Source organism: Dermacentor albipictus, chromosome 10 (genome assembly GCF_038994185.2).
Source record: "Dermacentor albipictus isolate Rhodes 1998 colony chromosome 10, USDA_Dalb.pri_finalv2, whole genome shotgun sequence".
NCBI lineage: Eukaryota > Metazoa > Arthropoda > Arachnida > Ixodida > Ixodidae > Dermacentor > Dermacentor albipictus.
Genome location: NC_091830.1, coordinates 70598205 through 70615610, shown reverse-complemented (window position 1 = coordinate 70615610; position 17406 = coordinate 70598205). Strand labels below are relative to the sequence as shown.

The window sequence follows — 17406 nt, the reverse complement described above, 5'->3', positions numbered from 1 at the left end:
AGGTGTAGCTACGGGTGCTTCGTCTTGATGCACATGAGTTTGATGCCCACGTTTTTCCCCGTGGTTATGTTTGTCCCCAAACAAATATCCCCAAAGGATTCGCAGCGAATTTCCTGTCCAAGCCGTTGCATTTCGCTGAATCGACGCTCCATTTCTTCAGGAAGAAACCGGCAGCAGCCCGCTCAGAGAGAACGAGCTGGTAACGGTGGTGGATACTTTGTCAGTTTCTTTCAACGAAAATACGCCCCCATATGGAAGCATACGGGATGGCTCTGAGAATATCGTACTTTTTGCGGCGGTTCACCTGGTCGACAGGAACGTTTGCCGACTCGAGAACTGCGGCACAATCCTAGACTGCTGTCGAAGCACCGTTCCTGTTAGTTTTCATGCTGCTCGAGTTAATTCGTAACGAAGATTCTTCTTCGTTACCGTTACCATACAGGTACAAACATAGATAAATAGCCCCCGGGAAGTGCGTAAAGCACCCTCCTAGTGCTAACACAGTAAAATTCGCGCTGTAAGTAAGAAAGTTCGAGCTGTAATCAAACGCAATAAAACCTCACAACACCCTTTCGGGCAGTTAAGTGCCTGTTACAGAATAATAACAAAACAGTCACGCCAGGTCATTTGCCCCGACAATAAATTCAACTGAATTCTGCATTTTTATGTGCCAAAACGATGATCTGATTATGAGGCATGTCGTAGTGGGAGACTGCAGATTAATTTTGACGACTAGGGAATATTTAAAGGAGCCCTGTGCACGAGACACGGGCGTTTTTACATTTCGTCCCCTTGAAGATACGGCTGCCATGGCCGGGATTGGATCCTGCAATCTGCACTGACAACGTAATAATAGCCAACAATATAGGGTGGAAGTGGGAGACAGACCTAATAGGCTTTTACCTCTTTCAAGTACCTTCTCTTCTTACGAAAGAGGTTCGAATTCATTTAGCGTGTATTACTCATCCTTTTCGTGGATGGTTATGGTCACTTTCTCGAACTCGCCGCATTCCACATCATGAACACTTAGAGACTTGTTGTCCCAGGAGGAGTATGTAGGGAGATCTACTTCAAACGAGAGCCCGATAGAACATGTGTCCTGAAGAAGAAAACATTCCAAAATGCCTATTGCATCGCAGAAGCTGAATACTACACAAAAAGCGTGAAATATGCCTATCGCGGCATTTCACTGATTCCTCATTGTCTAAATTTATTTTGGTTTTAATTATACTAAACGGCACGCAAGTCGGCAAAACCCTAGTTAAACTGGACATTTATAAATGTCTTTCATTATTTACCTCCCTTTGGGACTGCCGAGTAAACATGGAATAGCCACATTCCAGCCTAGATTCATGGTTAGACGTTAAATGTAAGCGTAAATAAACTCTCTAACTCTACGATTCTAACAATTTCATCCCTGGTCTTCTCAATGAGCCCATTCGTTTCATCTAATGCAAAGTGCTCTGATGCATTCGTTGCAAACGCATCGAAACTACCTTCGTTATTTCTCCGTGGCGCGTCCTTTCGGGCCATACATTTTGTATTGTCCTATATTGACACGTGTACTTATCTTTATCGGCCGACCACGTTTCGCCGCCTAACAAATGTAATCGCACAGCGCGGGACGCGCCTGCATGTATCCGAAGTTTCTGGAAAGTTGTCGATGCATCTATCCGGCTGTCTGTTGTCGCCGAACGTTGTGTTATCTGATTTCATCGCGTGACGCGAATGGTGTAGAACTTTGTGGAATGCACGCTTGTCCGAACGATTAGTCTTGAACATTCGACGACTACTGTATAAAAGTGGACGCGCTTGCCCCGCTGATCAGATTTTCGACGATCGCCGACCGTGTTCGCCGCTATCGTTGTGCTATAAGTGTAGCCTGTTTTTGTGGGCACAGGTTCGCCCTATAAAAGTTAGTTTTGTGTTTCACGGTATTGCTACTGTGTTCTTAACGTCACCTCCACGTGACAATATAATGCACCACAGTAACACAGATCACATTGTTGCACGGGAGGTAGCTTTATATTGCCATCATGTCCCGCGCAGCGTTTCTTGTCTAGTTGCATGTGCACCACGTGCCTCCATCGCAGTTTCCTCCGCTTGACCCGAGATCCTTGCAGTGGCTATTGCAGGCTGAAGCCTTGCAAGCAGCCGCATAACCTGCAGAAAGGTGGTAACGTGTCAGTGACAATAGCCATATCTCGTCTTGGACTGTCTGCCTCAAATGCAAAATCCTGGCCCTCAAATGCGCTCGCGGTATAACACGCCCAAGCTCAGCCCGCTGTTCATCGCTGTTGTAACACCCTAGAAGAACGCATGAAAACGAGACAATGGATCATCAAATAAATGTGGTGTTTCCATGCCATGCGTACCCCTTTTATTGTCAAAGCGATGCCATTATCCGTAATTGTAAATACTGCTTGCCGTGTCAAGTAAAGAAAATTGCTGACCTACGTATGCGTTATTAAGAGCTCACATTTGGATGAGTTTTTCCACATGCAAAACGAGAACAGTGCAGTTTCGTTACACAAGATTCAGAAGAAAGACACACGCCTATTTTGCCTCACAACGCTATTTTTATTGAATATCGCACCATCTGTATATGTATAGGCATTGTATTCACGTACCCACGTATGTGCTGATATACACACGGACGCACACACACATGCACGCACGCACGCACGCACGCACGTACACACACACACGCACGCACGCACCCACACACACGCACACGCACGCACAAACACACACACATGCACGCACATGCACGCACGCACGAACACACACATGCACACACACAGACACACACACACACACGCACACACATGCACGCACGCACATGCACGCACGAACACATACATGCACGCACACGCGCGCACACAACACATACGTTGGAAAAGGAAATTTGCAGTCCAAATGCTTGCCGGGTATTCCGCTTTATCAAATCAGTTATATTATTCTCGAAAAATGTTGGTGCTGAACCGAAGCGTTCAATATGATATTGCTCTTTTTTCTGAAAATTATATTTTCATTTATATTTGTATTACAATAAAGCAACGCGTCTTTGCTTGTTACATGAACTACTTTAGATAGAGGGAGCCTGGGTCATTGAGGCTAGTCTTTACTCAACATTTCTTCCGGAGTGCCTGCCGTAACGTCAAGTAACAAAACGTCGTCAGAGACAATGTTTCCTTTCTTCAAATATATAAATATCCGCGCTGTTTTTTGCCTTAAAGGGATAAAACGGGGGAAACGATTTTGAAAAGAAACTGATGTTTCAGCCGTAGGCCCTGCCGTCATCTGAGTAAAACGTGAAGTCGAACAATCCTTCGCTCATAAAGTGGAAACCCTAATGGCTTGTCTAATGATGAATTGAACCAGATATTTCCTCCTTCTGATTTCGTCATTCGCATAGCCCTCCAGTAAGTCAAATGTTTTTACCGATCAAGAAATAAGTGACCCAAAAGACAACCTCTCCAGTGCTATTTATTACATGCCTAGACGTATTTAACACTTTTGACTTGGAAAGCATAGAAGGGAGTGTCAGTGTTTTTCATATCAGCAATTTGCGGTGTGCAGAAGACATCATCCTCTACAGGAAAACTGGAGATAACTTGCAGCGAACGTTGGAAGACCTCCATGAACAATAAGTACTTGTAAGTTTGAAGTTTAATTTTCTAGAGGAAGACAATCCCGCATAACCGATCTCATTGTTAGGTCGGCGTTCTGCGATTAGCAGCAATGTAAATGGGCACAGTAACTTCAATGGTGGTACGCGTTTGCGTAAGTGGAGGAAAATCAGGAGTGGCACAAGCCAGCGACTGAGTAAGAACTTTCTCTTAGGTATGTACGGGCACTCGAGTGAACCTCTTCGCTCGAGTGTTATTCTCGAGAAACGTGTTATTTGCACATCTTTGTGGATATACTCGCGTGCTACCGTCAATCCATATCATCTCTCCCCGTGCTCTTTTTTTTCTCTTCCTCCCCTTTGCACTCAGCACAGTCGCGGGCCAAGAGCTGTTACGTGACGTCTCCGATCTGCGTTTCCTTAACAAAATCTAATCTCTCTCTCGTATGTGTGTGCACATCATAGAGTGCATGAAAGTGACGGTGATAATCTACTGCGGAAATGCATTGCATGTGATAAAAAAAGTTGCTTCTTTCTTTGTATCGAAGAATTTAAGCGTGGTGCTATACAAAACGGGTGTCTTATTTGCCCGCAATCTCTGTATTATTTCTTATGCTTTAGTATCTGTTTTCAGGCCTCAGTGATGTAGTATTCACATTTCGATCCTTTGAAAAGGCACTTTAGCAAATTATTCCATGTTATTCCAACTGAAGATATAACTTTCACCAAGAAAAAGGGTAATATTGTACTGAGGTAAACTGGTTCTCATTCCCACATTGCATTCTGATTTAGATACGTATCAGTAAAATGCAAAACAGTCTCAGCGAATGCAAAACAACTGACTGTAACATAGCAACAGTGCCCGAAGGAAAACAAGCTACCTAGCCTATTTCAGACAGCACAAGCGTAGTTCTTCTTTGGCATCTATACAGAATTTGAACATTCCTGTCAGTATATTTGTGTTGTTACCATTTGTCCAAGTAAGCAACATTCTTACAGATGCATGAGAAGAAATGTTTAATGTGTCATATTTGCGGCAGCTAAACCGCCTCTGGATTTTACTTAGGCTTACCAGCGCCACATGGCCGACATCGTAATGAAGTGAACTGCTGGGCACTTGTCACTATGATGTCCCGTGCTGTAAGCCTTTGTTTCACATGAGCAATTCAGTGGCCCTTTTCAATCATTAGGCACATAAGCCGGTAATATGTAATAGGTCCAACTTGACGGCAGGAGTACTTCAATAATGACAGGAACTATATGCACACCTTTGGTTCCTTTCAGGGCTGCCTCGGGTTAATGAGTTCAAGGAATTGTGGTCTCTGCTGTCTACCAACTTTCAAAACACTTTCAAAAGGACATATTTTACTTAGGTTTTAATATAATATTATAATAATAATATTTTATAACGAGATCTCGTACATCATTCACGTAGCGATGGGGAAACTCGGACTCTTCGATCAAATATTATTGTACAACTTGCCGCTCGCGGTTCGGTGGTCAATAAAGAATTAAAGGCAATATGAGATTTCTTTCTCTTACACAAAGCAAAACAAAATTACAACGCGCTGAAGTTGATTAAAATTATGCAACTCTATAGGTGATTGTTTTCCTACGCCTAATTTCAATATATGCATTGTCGCATTTGCGAAACCAGAACCATTAGTTGTCTTGAGCATATCACCCTTTATGGTCTATGTTTGCGTAAAAGTTGGAGCAGTGCTTTAATCAGGGATTTCTTGCAGCTACGGAAGCTAGAGAAAAAGTAAATGCTGGGTATATATATCGGTTTTGCTCACAAAAATTGAGAATATTGTTTTACAAATTTCAGTAGTTTACCGATGAACATATCACATAAAATTGGTGTCTTGTCCAAGAAACTCACCTGCTAATGCTAAAATGGCGAGGATGGTCAAGACTTTCATGTTGAACAGCGCTGCAGCCTACCTGTAACAATTAGAAAGGGTAAAAACATGAATAAAACTACGTCGCCATAGCTAGAATCTCACCAAGTTCGCAGGATGTGGAGTTGGAGGTCTTCGCAAGGAAAGGAGTGGACTTTCTCGACGAAATCCTCCCGAAATGTAAACGCTGAGCATATACATTCAGGTGATCATCTGCGAAGGCTTTATACAAATATTGAGCTCTTTTTCTCGCTCTCACCCTCACAAAAATCCACTCTCGTTTTGTCATATTTCATTCTATAAAATTGCCTTCAACTGAGCCAGCATGCCAAAAATCTTGTTTTCCCTTTTATGCCTTGTGCTGTCTCTTATCGAGTCCCTCAATCTAAACGATATGAAGACAATTCCTAGAACCTTGCATAAAAACTATCTAGCCGTATAGTGCAATCTAGGTATAAAGAATATCGAACAATCTCTTTAGCAATGGTTTGGAATAGAACTGACTAGGTAATTACCCGGTAAGATAATAATCCTCCATGGTAGTACGCAGAAAAGAAGTACGTGGGCACAGAGTCATATGACATGCGGAATGTTTCTGTAGCTGAATAAAGCGACAGTTTCACCTTGCTGATGCTTGAAAAACATGTTATGCCGAGGGACAGCACGTCAAAACCTCATACAGATCTGGCATTGAAATGGCAAGATAAGTACTGCGTAGCATCAACCTTGGCTCATTAAACACGTGCATTGAATGCCGGCGACTAAAATTGCGCACATCGCAGCTAAATAGTGAACATTGCTTTGGCATGAATCTTCATATCACAATAGTCTCATGAAAACTGTATATTCAATTTCGCATTTCAAATCATATCAATAGGAGATATTCTTGTTTGAAAATATCAATTGAAAGATTTGGTTATAAAGTTATTGTACAGCATGAGTGTAAATTCAAGATGGAGAATACTTGCTGAAATATTTCCGCAGCTTTTACTAGTAACAGAGGAATCCGTGGATGTCAAGTGTGCTGGAATTTCCAGACATACAAGATGGTAACAGGAAGTTTTCGTCAGTGATCGATCGAGCAACGTCTGATGAAATTTTTGTGTTCACCATGTGCTTTGCTTGGGCACTGTTGACCACTTAAAAATATGTTTGTTCTGGAAAGTTAATTCTGTCGTGTTTTGTTTGCAGCGTTATTAGATACAGAGGTCTGGCATGAATTTAAGAAAGAGAGAATCCAGAAATTTATTCCAACAAATAAATTTAGCCGCTTTCTAATGAACCCAAAACACATTGTAAGGTGGCTTACGTTCGCCATAAGGGAAGCCTGTCCTTGCAACTTCAAGTCATTTGCACCAAGCGCGACAAAAGCTGGTGAGGCGGAACTTGCTCCACTTTTGAAACTACGCCAAACCGCATCTGTGCAAAATAGCTATGACACGTTGCATTGGCCTGAATTCCATTGGTTAGGAACCAAAATAATGATTGCCACTATTGGTACTCTGCACCGTAAAAAGGCATGGAAGAAGATTTTTTGTCATGAGCTAAAAAATTTCCGGCATCTAAATTGCCAAAAAATGAATTTTCCTTTTTTCTTACATACCCTTACTGTGTCCCAAAATATGGGTAATTTTCTATGATTTGCCAACACAGGTGCGAAGTCTTAATTGTACAAACAGAAAACATATTTATAAATTACTTGTAGATGACAGGAGAAAGGGGGTTAACCGAAGGGCCCGATTTTTATTAGCCATATCATAAGAAGCCAACAAACACTGACACCAAGGACAACATAGGGAAAATTACTTGTGCTTAATAAATGAAATAAAGAAACGATAAATTAATAGAAATTACAGTGGATGAAAAACAACTTGCCGCAGGTGGTTACCGAACGCACAGCCTTCGCATTTCGCGTGCGATGCTCTACCAATTGAGCTACCGCGGCGTCATTTTCCCATCCACTTTCTTGGGTATTTATGTGTCCTAGTAGATCCCTGGGAGTGTTAGCCAGTGCCACCACTCACAGACCTTGGCAGCGGACGTGGAACGTCTTTTTTTGCCGCAGGCGTCACGAGAAAGTGATCTCTTTAGGGTGAAGGCAACTGGTCAATAAACCTACATATGCTACCTGAAGGCATCAATGTTGCTGGATTCGAGACCCTCGTTAAGTAATAACGAGAAGAAAGGTTAGAAAGGAACTTTATCAATATTAACTTGCAATTGACGTAGTTAAGAAAACAAGACCATGCCCATAAAGTGGTAAAACACGAAGAATCTACTGTGAGGATGCGCAGGAAAAAAAAAAACCTTTCCCATATGTGAAGCATGGCTTCGTATATGGAACATTGTTCATCGCGTACCAACCAGAGCTAATGGCAAGAAAAACATCATTGCTCGATTCTGTTCCAGAACTAAGAAAGCTGGTATTGTGAGCAGAGGGCGTAAAGACATACTTTGTCTTAGTGACATTGGATTCCCTGGCTCATTTAATGCTCCCTTTTTGAAACGTGCACTTGACCCCATCTATCAAGGCTCTCTTTTCCAAAGCCCTGACTTTGAAGAAAGAAAGGGACTGGATGTTTTTTGGACGGACAACTGCCAAATCAACGCTATGAAATCTACTAACAGCAAAGTTCTGGGCATTCGAGACGAATTTGACATAATCAATATAGACTAGAGCTCATTGTTTAACCAGTTTACGTAACAATTATGGCTTCTCTACTGAAACCCCATCAAGTGAATTCCTTTTTAAGTATATTTCATTCCATCATTCATTTCAACGCGATGAGTCTTCCTAAGCACTTCAAAGCAATCGATAATTTCCTCCCATTACGGACTAGTTTATTTTCACCAATTGCCATTACTGAAACTTTGTTATCCGACTACGACCAAAATTAGTTTTCCTTCCCGAACTGTAAATCGATATACTGCAATAGAATAACGACCAGTCACGATGGTGTGGCCGTATATGCTTTTTCTAATATTGGTTATCGAAGTAGACATGACCTATCCTTAACCAATACTAAATGCGAATTTGTTTCGATTGAATTCAGTAACAGCTTTCTTGTTCAGGAAAACAAGAACATCGTATTTGGCTGCATTTACCGTTCTAATCCATCGTCACTCAATGAATCCTGTACCCATCTAGGTCATATTTTACACACTGTATCACTAGAAAATAGAAGTGTTGGTATAATGGGTGGTATAAATAATAATTTGCTCGATGAAACATCACCCATCTGCATTCACTATACTAGTTTGTTCCATAGCTACAGATATGATTGTTTAATTGACGTGCCCGCACGCGAAGTCTCTAATGGCACAGGCACACTTATTGATGATGCTCTTTCTAACCTGCTTCATTCACCAGAGGCAAAGGTTTTACACATTGACATCACTGATCATTACCCCCTGTTCTTACGCTTGAATGCTAATGTGCGACCTTACCCATCTTCACATACTAAAGATGTTCTGGACAAAGTCGGCTTCATAACTGCTGTTGCTTGTACGAACTGCCCTGAAATTAAATCACTAAACAACCGGCAGAAAGCCTTTTCCACATTTGTTTTAACTTATTGCATCATGGTATATGGAGATGCATGACATATGGAGATAAACATAGAAAAAAGAAAGCTTATTACATTTTTTACACTTACTAATACTCTTCTAAATGCTAACGTAATAAACAATACAGGTATAGAGAGAGTGGAAAGTTTCAAGTAACTGGGCATCTATTTAACCATACATCTAACTTGGTCCACACACTTAGAGCATATAAACAAGAAGGCATTTGAGAAAATAGGACTTATCAAACATCGTTTGGATCCCTCCAACACAGAAATGAAGCTTCACGCTTGCGCATCTCTCATCCGGTCCTTGTCAGAACCCGCATCTATAGTATGACACTCAGGTACTGAGTGCCATATACTTATACTGTATACTGTGTATACGTATACTGTGCTTATACTGTACTGACTCGATGCAGAACCGCATCGAGTCAGTACAGCATAAGGCGGTAAGATTCACACTTTCCTCATATTCACCCTACACGAGCGTACCATTCTAAAAAGCAGCATCGACATTTCCGCTCTCCTGACGCCAATATTCGCGTTTAACCTTCTTTCATTCTTTATATTACGGCGAGTTAACCTTTGCAACCAACTGCATTGAACCGGCACATCACATTTCATCCAGGCGGATTCATGAACACAAAGTGCAACCCATATTTGCTCGTACACTAAAATACCAATGATGACGTCTAGCGCAATCCATAAAAAAATGGAACGCGTTACCAGAAAGGATTGTCGCTTGCACCGATGCAGCTAGTTTTCGAAGGGAACTTCTGGAGCATCTTCATGTATAACGACGATCTTTGTTTGTGTGTGTCTCTTAGAATGATATAATGTTTTTTTTTGTTTACTCGTGCACATTGAAATGTATTGCTCAACCTTTATGTTATATTACACTGCTTACCAATTCCGATATTCATTTCGCTGTTCCTGTTATTTATGCGCATTCAGAATTGTGTAATATTTCTCTCACTGCGCCTGATTTGGAGATGAATAACATCCTGAAAGTGTCGTTATGCCACAGTGTTCTCCTTTTACCCAACCCATATCTTTCTTTTTCTTCTTGTTTGTTTAGGTGACACAATGCTTTTGTATTGCAAATCCCGCCCCTCCTTATTTTATGCCCTTCAGGGCCTTTACGGTCCCTAAATAAACAAATAAATAAATAAATAAATAAATAAATAAATAAATAAATAAATGCTTACGACTGTTCACCTCCAAATGGAAATGTAAGAAAACTGTGGCATTTTCTCACAATCCATGTGTCTCGCAGCAGTTATTAACAGCCTTGCGCAAACGGGATAACTTACATAGGAAAACACGAACTTACGTGCCTGATATAAAAACTCCGGTAAGAGTCTTAACTGTAAACTAAAATCAGCTAAACGATTGTATTTCGAGCAATGAATTTTGCAGGCTGCTTATGACACGATAAAATGGGAGATTGTGATCTCCTTAAACTGGAACGCACGACTAAACGAAGTATCCAGAATTTTAATGATGGAGTAGAGCGCAATCCCCCTGCTGTTGTAGCCAACGATTTTAGTTGTTTTTTTATTCTTAACAATTTACCTTCTCATAGACAGATCATCGGAATGAACCGTCTACGTCATTCATTTTTATTTCCTACAGCGCCAGAAGAAATAACTGTTGTTATAAGTAATAAAACTGACAAGCGCTAGAATTGATGAGGTCCACCCTCCTAATAATATATAATTGCGCACCTAATTTCTGACATACTTTCATTTCTTGTTAATTTATCATTAAATAGTGGTGTATTTCCTGCTGAACTTAAGCGTGGCAAAATAATTCCAGTTCTAAAAAAAAGGTGACAGCTCATTAATACATAACTACAGAGCTATTTGCATTCTACCATTCTTTGGGAAAATTATTGAGAAACTCATTGAAGTACCACTAACGAAATACCTTTTTAAAATTATTGTCCTCTCTTCATGGCATTTCTAGACTCACTAAATACAACCTAGGTATTTTTTTCTACATATTTGTGACTAATCAGCTACCATCAATCACATTTTCACCATCTAAGTTTTTGATTCATAGTACCACCAGATTTGCGTTGAATAACAACATTCTTTTACGAAGAATCTGCACTAACTATGGTAAACAGATTGTCGAATTCACTTCCACATAAATGTGGAACACTGTTGCTTTCATAATGAAAATGCAAGATCTTTATCACAATTTAAAACAGAACTATATTCATTTATCATTGAGATTATAACGAGAAGGTTTACAGTACTTTGTTCTTGTTCGTTTTATTTTGCTTTTTTTGTTTTTTCTTTTGTTCTTGTAAATAAACTATTGGTATTTTTTCCCACTCAATTCTTCCTGCTACCATCCGATATGCTGAGTCTTATGATCATTTGTAATCAATTCTGTATTTTTTTTCTGTAACCGTTCTTGTTTGTGTACTACCTTATCATATGCTGCTGTTGGTTTCAGATGTTAGCTATAATAACTGTTCTTGTACACGAGGCCCCGATACGGTCTTTGTCTATGGGACCTCCTTCTGTATACAAAATACTTCTGACGTTAACCAATTTCTACTAATTATAAATTCTGCTTATGATTAAAACTTGTCCTGGTGCACTTATTCTGGTATACTGGGGCAGATGAATGAACACGATGGACAGGCCGCTTGCCTGGCCCATCTTTTATTCTTTAGGTCGTCTCCTTTGCGCTGTGTTTATAACGTTACGTACTGCCAGACATTGCACCTTCTTTGCTTATCTTGTCAACACCATGATGTAAAGATATGTTTGAAGTTATGCTGGTTGCTGAAAACTTGACAATAATCTCGTCATTATTTTACAACTGTTATTGTGCGGTGCACCTCATGGGCGAAGCAGAAGGGCATGTAATTCGCGGAAAGAAGTGCACTTGTAATCTTCACAATTTATTGACATATAATAAAAGTAATGTTTTTAATTAGGCGAAATTATGCGATACTTCGATGACGTAATTTGGTCATTGTCGCCTGACCTGTGTAGACGGGTTGTGGTATAATGTCTACATACGAAAACTTCGTGGAGTACGTTTAATAAAAATAATTTCAACAACTTAGAGATCCGTCAGTGTCATATCTGTAAATTATTGTATTGGTATTGTGGAATAGACTTTGTGATATACATCACATTGAAAATACTCTTCTTGGGACACATTATACTCGACCGGCATCTTGTTCCATTGCTGAAAGTGCGCTGGGATATTATTCTCTCGTGGTCACCTTTTTCGCAGGTAATGTTTTAATGTCGCGCTATTCACGAATCCGTAAGAACGAAACGACGGGAACAGAGCACGCGGTCAAACAAATAGCGCTGAAATTTAGAAACGTATTTTATATCGAAGTGCCATTTTGCCGAATACTTCGGTTCCTGTGTAGTTCGTGGCTCATTGGGCAGCACATCGGGCTGCTGTACTGAGGTAACAATGTTCGAAACCAACCATCGCACCAGCTTGGGTCACTGCACTGCGTATGCGGCAACGTGTACATGAGTGACTCACTTCAGCGAACCTGTCTCATTCCGACATAGATTCCGAATATAGACGTGGGACTCGGTCGGCACCGCTGTTCGAAGAAACTGGGACGCTGATACGGAGCACACGGCATGGGCCCCTCGGTGTTTCTTGGTCCCCAGTGAACCTCGTTGATGCCATCTTTGGTCTCTGCGCATATGCCAGTAGGCGTGTGCGGCTCCTAAATCAAGGTCTTTGAGGCCAACAATGGGAACTAGGTATGTGCCACTGTGAATGTGCCAGTCTGAAAGGATTAAAAGTATCTCTTGAATATCGCCGATGCTGAACGGAATAGAGCCCAGATAACAAGGGTTGCTGAGGAGCTGTGAGCCAGTGCATTAACAGTCGGGGCCACACATGCGAATGACTTGCAGAAAGAAAATAGCGTGTCATTTATAATAGTCATCTTTGTCAACGATCTCCCTCAAATAGAAGATCATGACCCTCTACAGCCATGTCGATCGTAGCTCATTGACTGCCATGGAAGTGTGCGCTCGGCCAATTTGTGTTTCACGGTCAAATTTTTCCTGAAGCTTCCTACGTAGAGGTTCTCTTGGGCTTGAGAGATCGTGGGAGCCACGTGCCACGAAATTTTCCGAATTACTGGAGCTGGATACTGTACCGCGATGACGCCCCTACGAGATCCCATTGACAGTGCACGAGATTTTCGGCACGCAGTTCCATCACTCGGCCGGAACGCTTTTCCTAATTGCTCAAGTGAGCCCTGTGCAACTTTTTTTTTGTCGCTGAAATACAAATGGGGGTTCCGTAGGCGACATTTCAGATATGACAATTCGAACGAAAATGACATCACTGCTGAAGTCTATGAAATGGGCCAGTTAGAGTTTTTATGCACCTTCTTGCGCAAGCTACGAAACCGTACAGACAAAAGAACGGAGATACAAATCCCGTGCAATTGAATGGTGCGCACCATTCTGGTGGAAATATATTTGAAAATTTGCGCGACCTACGTTTGTACATGGATTCCGTTCCCATTGTTTTGGCTCTAGGGATCCATATATGGCGTCACAATAAAGGATTACCTGCGATAAAGCTGAACACGAGAAGACGTCCAAGGGTGCTTTCAGCAATGAACGGAGGCGGAACGAGTGTATTGTCCAACGGGGAGTATTCTGAAGGTGACCACGTTGACGCATGAGTAAGTTGGTGAAATATTCGTTTTTAAACATACTGCACAATTGTTTTTGGAAAGGACTCGTAAGCTTATATTCTACGTGGACAGGTGAAATGACAACGACCAAATTACTTTACCGAACTATTGCAGAATCTCGCCTATTTCTAGCCATCATTTTACTACCTTTAAAAAAATTGTGAAGACTAGAAGCGCGCGTCTTTTGCGCATTACATTTCCCTATTGTTTCGCGTACGAGCTACACCACACAAACGCGGTTGAAAAATAAAGACGATATATTTGTCAATTTTGCGGCAACCAGCATAACTTCAAACATATTTTTGCTTCATAGTGTTCGCCAGATGTGCAGAGAATGTGCAAGGTCTAGCAGTGAGTTAGGTTAGAAATGTATCACAAGCAAGATGAAGGTAGAGCAGATGGACCAGGGAAGGAACTTGTCCATCTGGTCCATCCATTCTGCCAAAGACCGTCACAAAGTGCAGCAGACTGAGTTTTAATGATTAGCATATTGGAAATATTTTTTTCCCAAGCATCCTTATATCACTTTCTTCGTGATTCAACTCGTTACATGCGTGGTTTTGTTTTCGTAACTCAGTCCATTGCAAGAGAATCTTGACAATGTTACCATTATGTACAAGCAATTCATAAATATGTTTTACCTTCGTACCACTAGAACTTCGTACCAGTGTTGCCAAGTCGTAGAAGATTACCCATAATGTGGGGAACTGCAAGGGTTTGTCGAAAATAAGTAATATTCGTTATTTGGAAAGTTAAAAATGAGAAATTCATAGGTAACGTCAAAAATCTCCTTTTGTGTCTTTTTATGTTGCGGAGTACCAATGGCGGCAATAATCATTCATTTTGTTTGCAGACAATTGGATCAAAGCCAATGCAACATTCCGTAAATACTTTACACAGACGCTGTTTAGCATAGTTTTGAAACTGGAGCATGTTATGCGTGACCAGCTTTTGTCGCTGTTCGCACAACTGAGTAGAAGTTGTAAGAACAGACTTGTGGGGCACGTAAGCAAGGTCACAGTTTTGTGGTGATTGCAGCGCTGATAAGTATAAGTGTTTGAACACGTTTCAGGACTGTTCCCTGCTTATATGCCTACCAGATTAATCTATGAAGTAGTTCTACAACGAAAACACAAAGGAATTAATTTCCCAGGACGAAGAAAATTTTAAGTGCTCAAAAAAAGCCAAGCGAAGCATTTCTCGATTAACAAAATATATGAGGCGTTTGTTGATCAATCAGTCTCGATAAATTCGTAGTACAGTGTTGGTTGCTGAGAAATGTCTGCGCACTTTATATGTACGTATCCGTCTGTTCCAATGAAACAAAAAACCCTAGATATATCGCTGGGAGTATTCCCCATTTGGAATCAACATTAGTGCTCTGAAATACCTTTATAATCATAACTTTGAACTGTTATTTTGTGAGAAAGAATGTTTCCTCTTTGTATTATGTGAGCTTCGGAATGGCACATATAGTTTTTTGTCAATATTGTAGATTGAAAATTCATGTTATAGTAATGCGTACTATTTAGCTGCGTTATGCGGAATTTTAGTCGCCGGCATTCCATGCACGTGGGCCCTCTAGAACCAAAGTTGAAGCTCGACAGCACTTATCTTGGCATTTCTGTTTCAGATCCGCATTGTGATTTAAGCTTTGACGTGCTGTATTTGGCCATAACATGTTTTTGAAGCATCAGCAAGAGAGCACTCTCGCTTTAGTCAACTAGAAAGGCATTCGGCATGTCAAATGTTTCTGCATGCATGTACATTTTTGCCTCGTTTTTCGGTAGACACTATTACCGTACCGGTGATTTACCTAGTCAGTTCTAACTAAAAGCATTCATAAAGAAATTAGTTGTTATTCTACATACGCTGCATTGCCCGTCTAGGAATTTTTTATGCAACTGACTAGGTCATTGATGATAACTTTTTTCATGACCTTTAGATTAAGTGACTACATGAGAGACAGCACGAGGTATGAGTGGGAGAAAAATATTTTTGATATGATGGCGCAGTTGAATGCAGTTTTATATAATTAGATGTGAGAGAACGTGGATGGTTTTTTTTTCAAGGTAAAAAAAAAGAGAGAAAGAGTTTGATATTTTGTATAAAGGCTTCGCACATGACCGTTCGAATGCATACACTCATCGTTTACATATCGGGAAGATTTCGTCCAGAAAGTCAGCTCCTGTCCTTGCGGAGACCTCCAAGTCCACATCCTGTTAAATTGGTTGGATGTTAGCTCTGTATACGTAGCTTCACTCATGTTTTTACCCTATATAATTGATACAGGTTGCCTGAAGCTGTCTTCAAAATGAAAGCCTTGGCCATCTTTGTTCTTTTAGCATTAGAAGGTGAGTTTCCTGGGCAAGAGACACAAATTTTATGTGATAAGTTCGAAGGTAAACCATTGAAGCTTGTGAAACACAAATGTCATTTATTTGTGAGAGCAGTCCATAGACATGATATTGGCTTCTAGCGCGAAGTGAAACACGGACACAGAAAGGAGCAGACAGGACGAGCGCTAACTCTCAAGTTTTATTGAAACGAAGAACATATATATAGGTGATTGCAAAAACCGTAGCATCAGAACATGACAATGTAAAAGCATCAGTTAAACATGTCAGTGGGTAAGGAAGTCAAAGAACAAAAATTATTTCAGATTAGTACACGTATTGCGAAGGTACTGGAATTCGCAATCTAATAGAGACAACGAAGCATGACTGACACAAGTGTCTCCTAATCTTTTTATGTGGAAAGCCTCGATAATTTCCCTCGTGGTTTGGCATCTGTGTCTAGAAAGAATTTTTGTGTCTTTAAAGAAAGGCTTGCATCCACAATCGAAACAATGTGCGGCTAAATGTGATGCGTTAGGGTTGTTTAGTGAATGTTTGTGTTCTTTTAGTCTAATGTTAATGCATCTACCACTCTGTCCAATGTAAGCTTTCCCACATTCGAGTGGAATCTGATAAACTATGCCCGTGCTGCAAGGCACTAAAGGGAACACATGTTTAACTTGCGGAGTTAAACATGTGAAACCCACTGACATGTTTAACTGATGCTTTTACATTGTCATGTTCTGATGCTACGGTTTTTGCAATCACCTATATATATGTTCTTCGTTTCAATAAAACTTTAGTTGAGAGTTAGCGCTCGTTCTGTCTGCTCCTTTCTGTGTCCGTGTTTCACTTCGCGCTAGAAGCCAATATCATGTTACCGTACCAACTCGCCCAACTGTCTATCCTTTTGCAGTCCATAGATGTAGCCAGCACTTACTTTTTCTATGCTGCATTGCTACAAGGAATCCCTTATCAAAACGCTTCTCGAACTCGCACATAAAAATAGAACTGAAAAGGTTATGTGCTCAAATGGAACTAATGATTTTGATTTTATAAATTGAACAATCGTATACTGAATTTAGGCGTGGGAAAAATCCCATATTATGTTGTATAATATTACCAAGTTGAGCGCGTTCTAGGTTTCTTTTTCTGTAAGAGAAAGAAATCTCATCATTCTTTAGCAATCACAAGACCGCGAGCCGCAAGAAGCATATTAACCTGATCTGGTCACCGAGGCAGACGTTCACCATTTTTG

At 40.7% G+C, this 17406-nt stretch overlaps 1 protein-coding gene and 1 long non-coding RNA gene across 4 annotated transcripts in view; one reads left to right on the top strand and one right to left on the bottom strand.

Annotated features, from left to right (window-relative positions):
• The window catches only part of LOC135898393 (uncharacterized), a 67329-nt gene that overhangs the window by 8403 nt on the left and 41520 nt on the right, over positions 1-17406 (top strand). For 2 of the 3 annotated variants that reach the window (XM_065427313.1, XM_070527309.1), the window contains exon 1: positions 15957-16166. The exons of the other annotated variant lie outside the window; for it this stretch is intronic. The gene's annotated coding sequence lies outside the window, so the exon portion shown is untranslated. Of the gene's footprint in view, positions 1-15956; positions 16167-17406 lie in introns of those variants that run through there. 3 annotated transcript variants of the gene reach the window in all.
• LOC135898391 (uncharacterized) lies at positions 2018-5849 on the bottom strand. The gene is made up of 3 exons (XR_010563318.2): positions 5641-5849; positions 5517-5578; positions 2018-2163 (listed from the first exon to the last, which is right to left on the bottom strand). It is a non-coding gene; the product is annotated as an uncharacterized lncRNA (long non-coding RNA).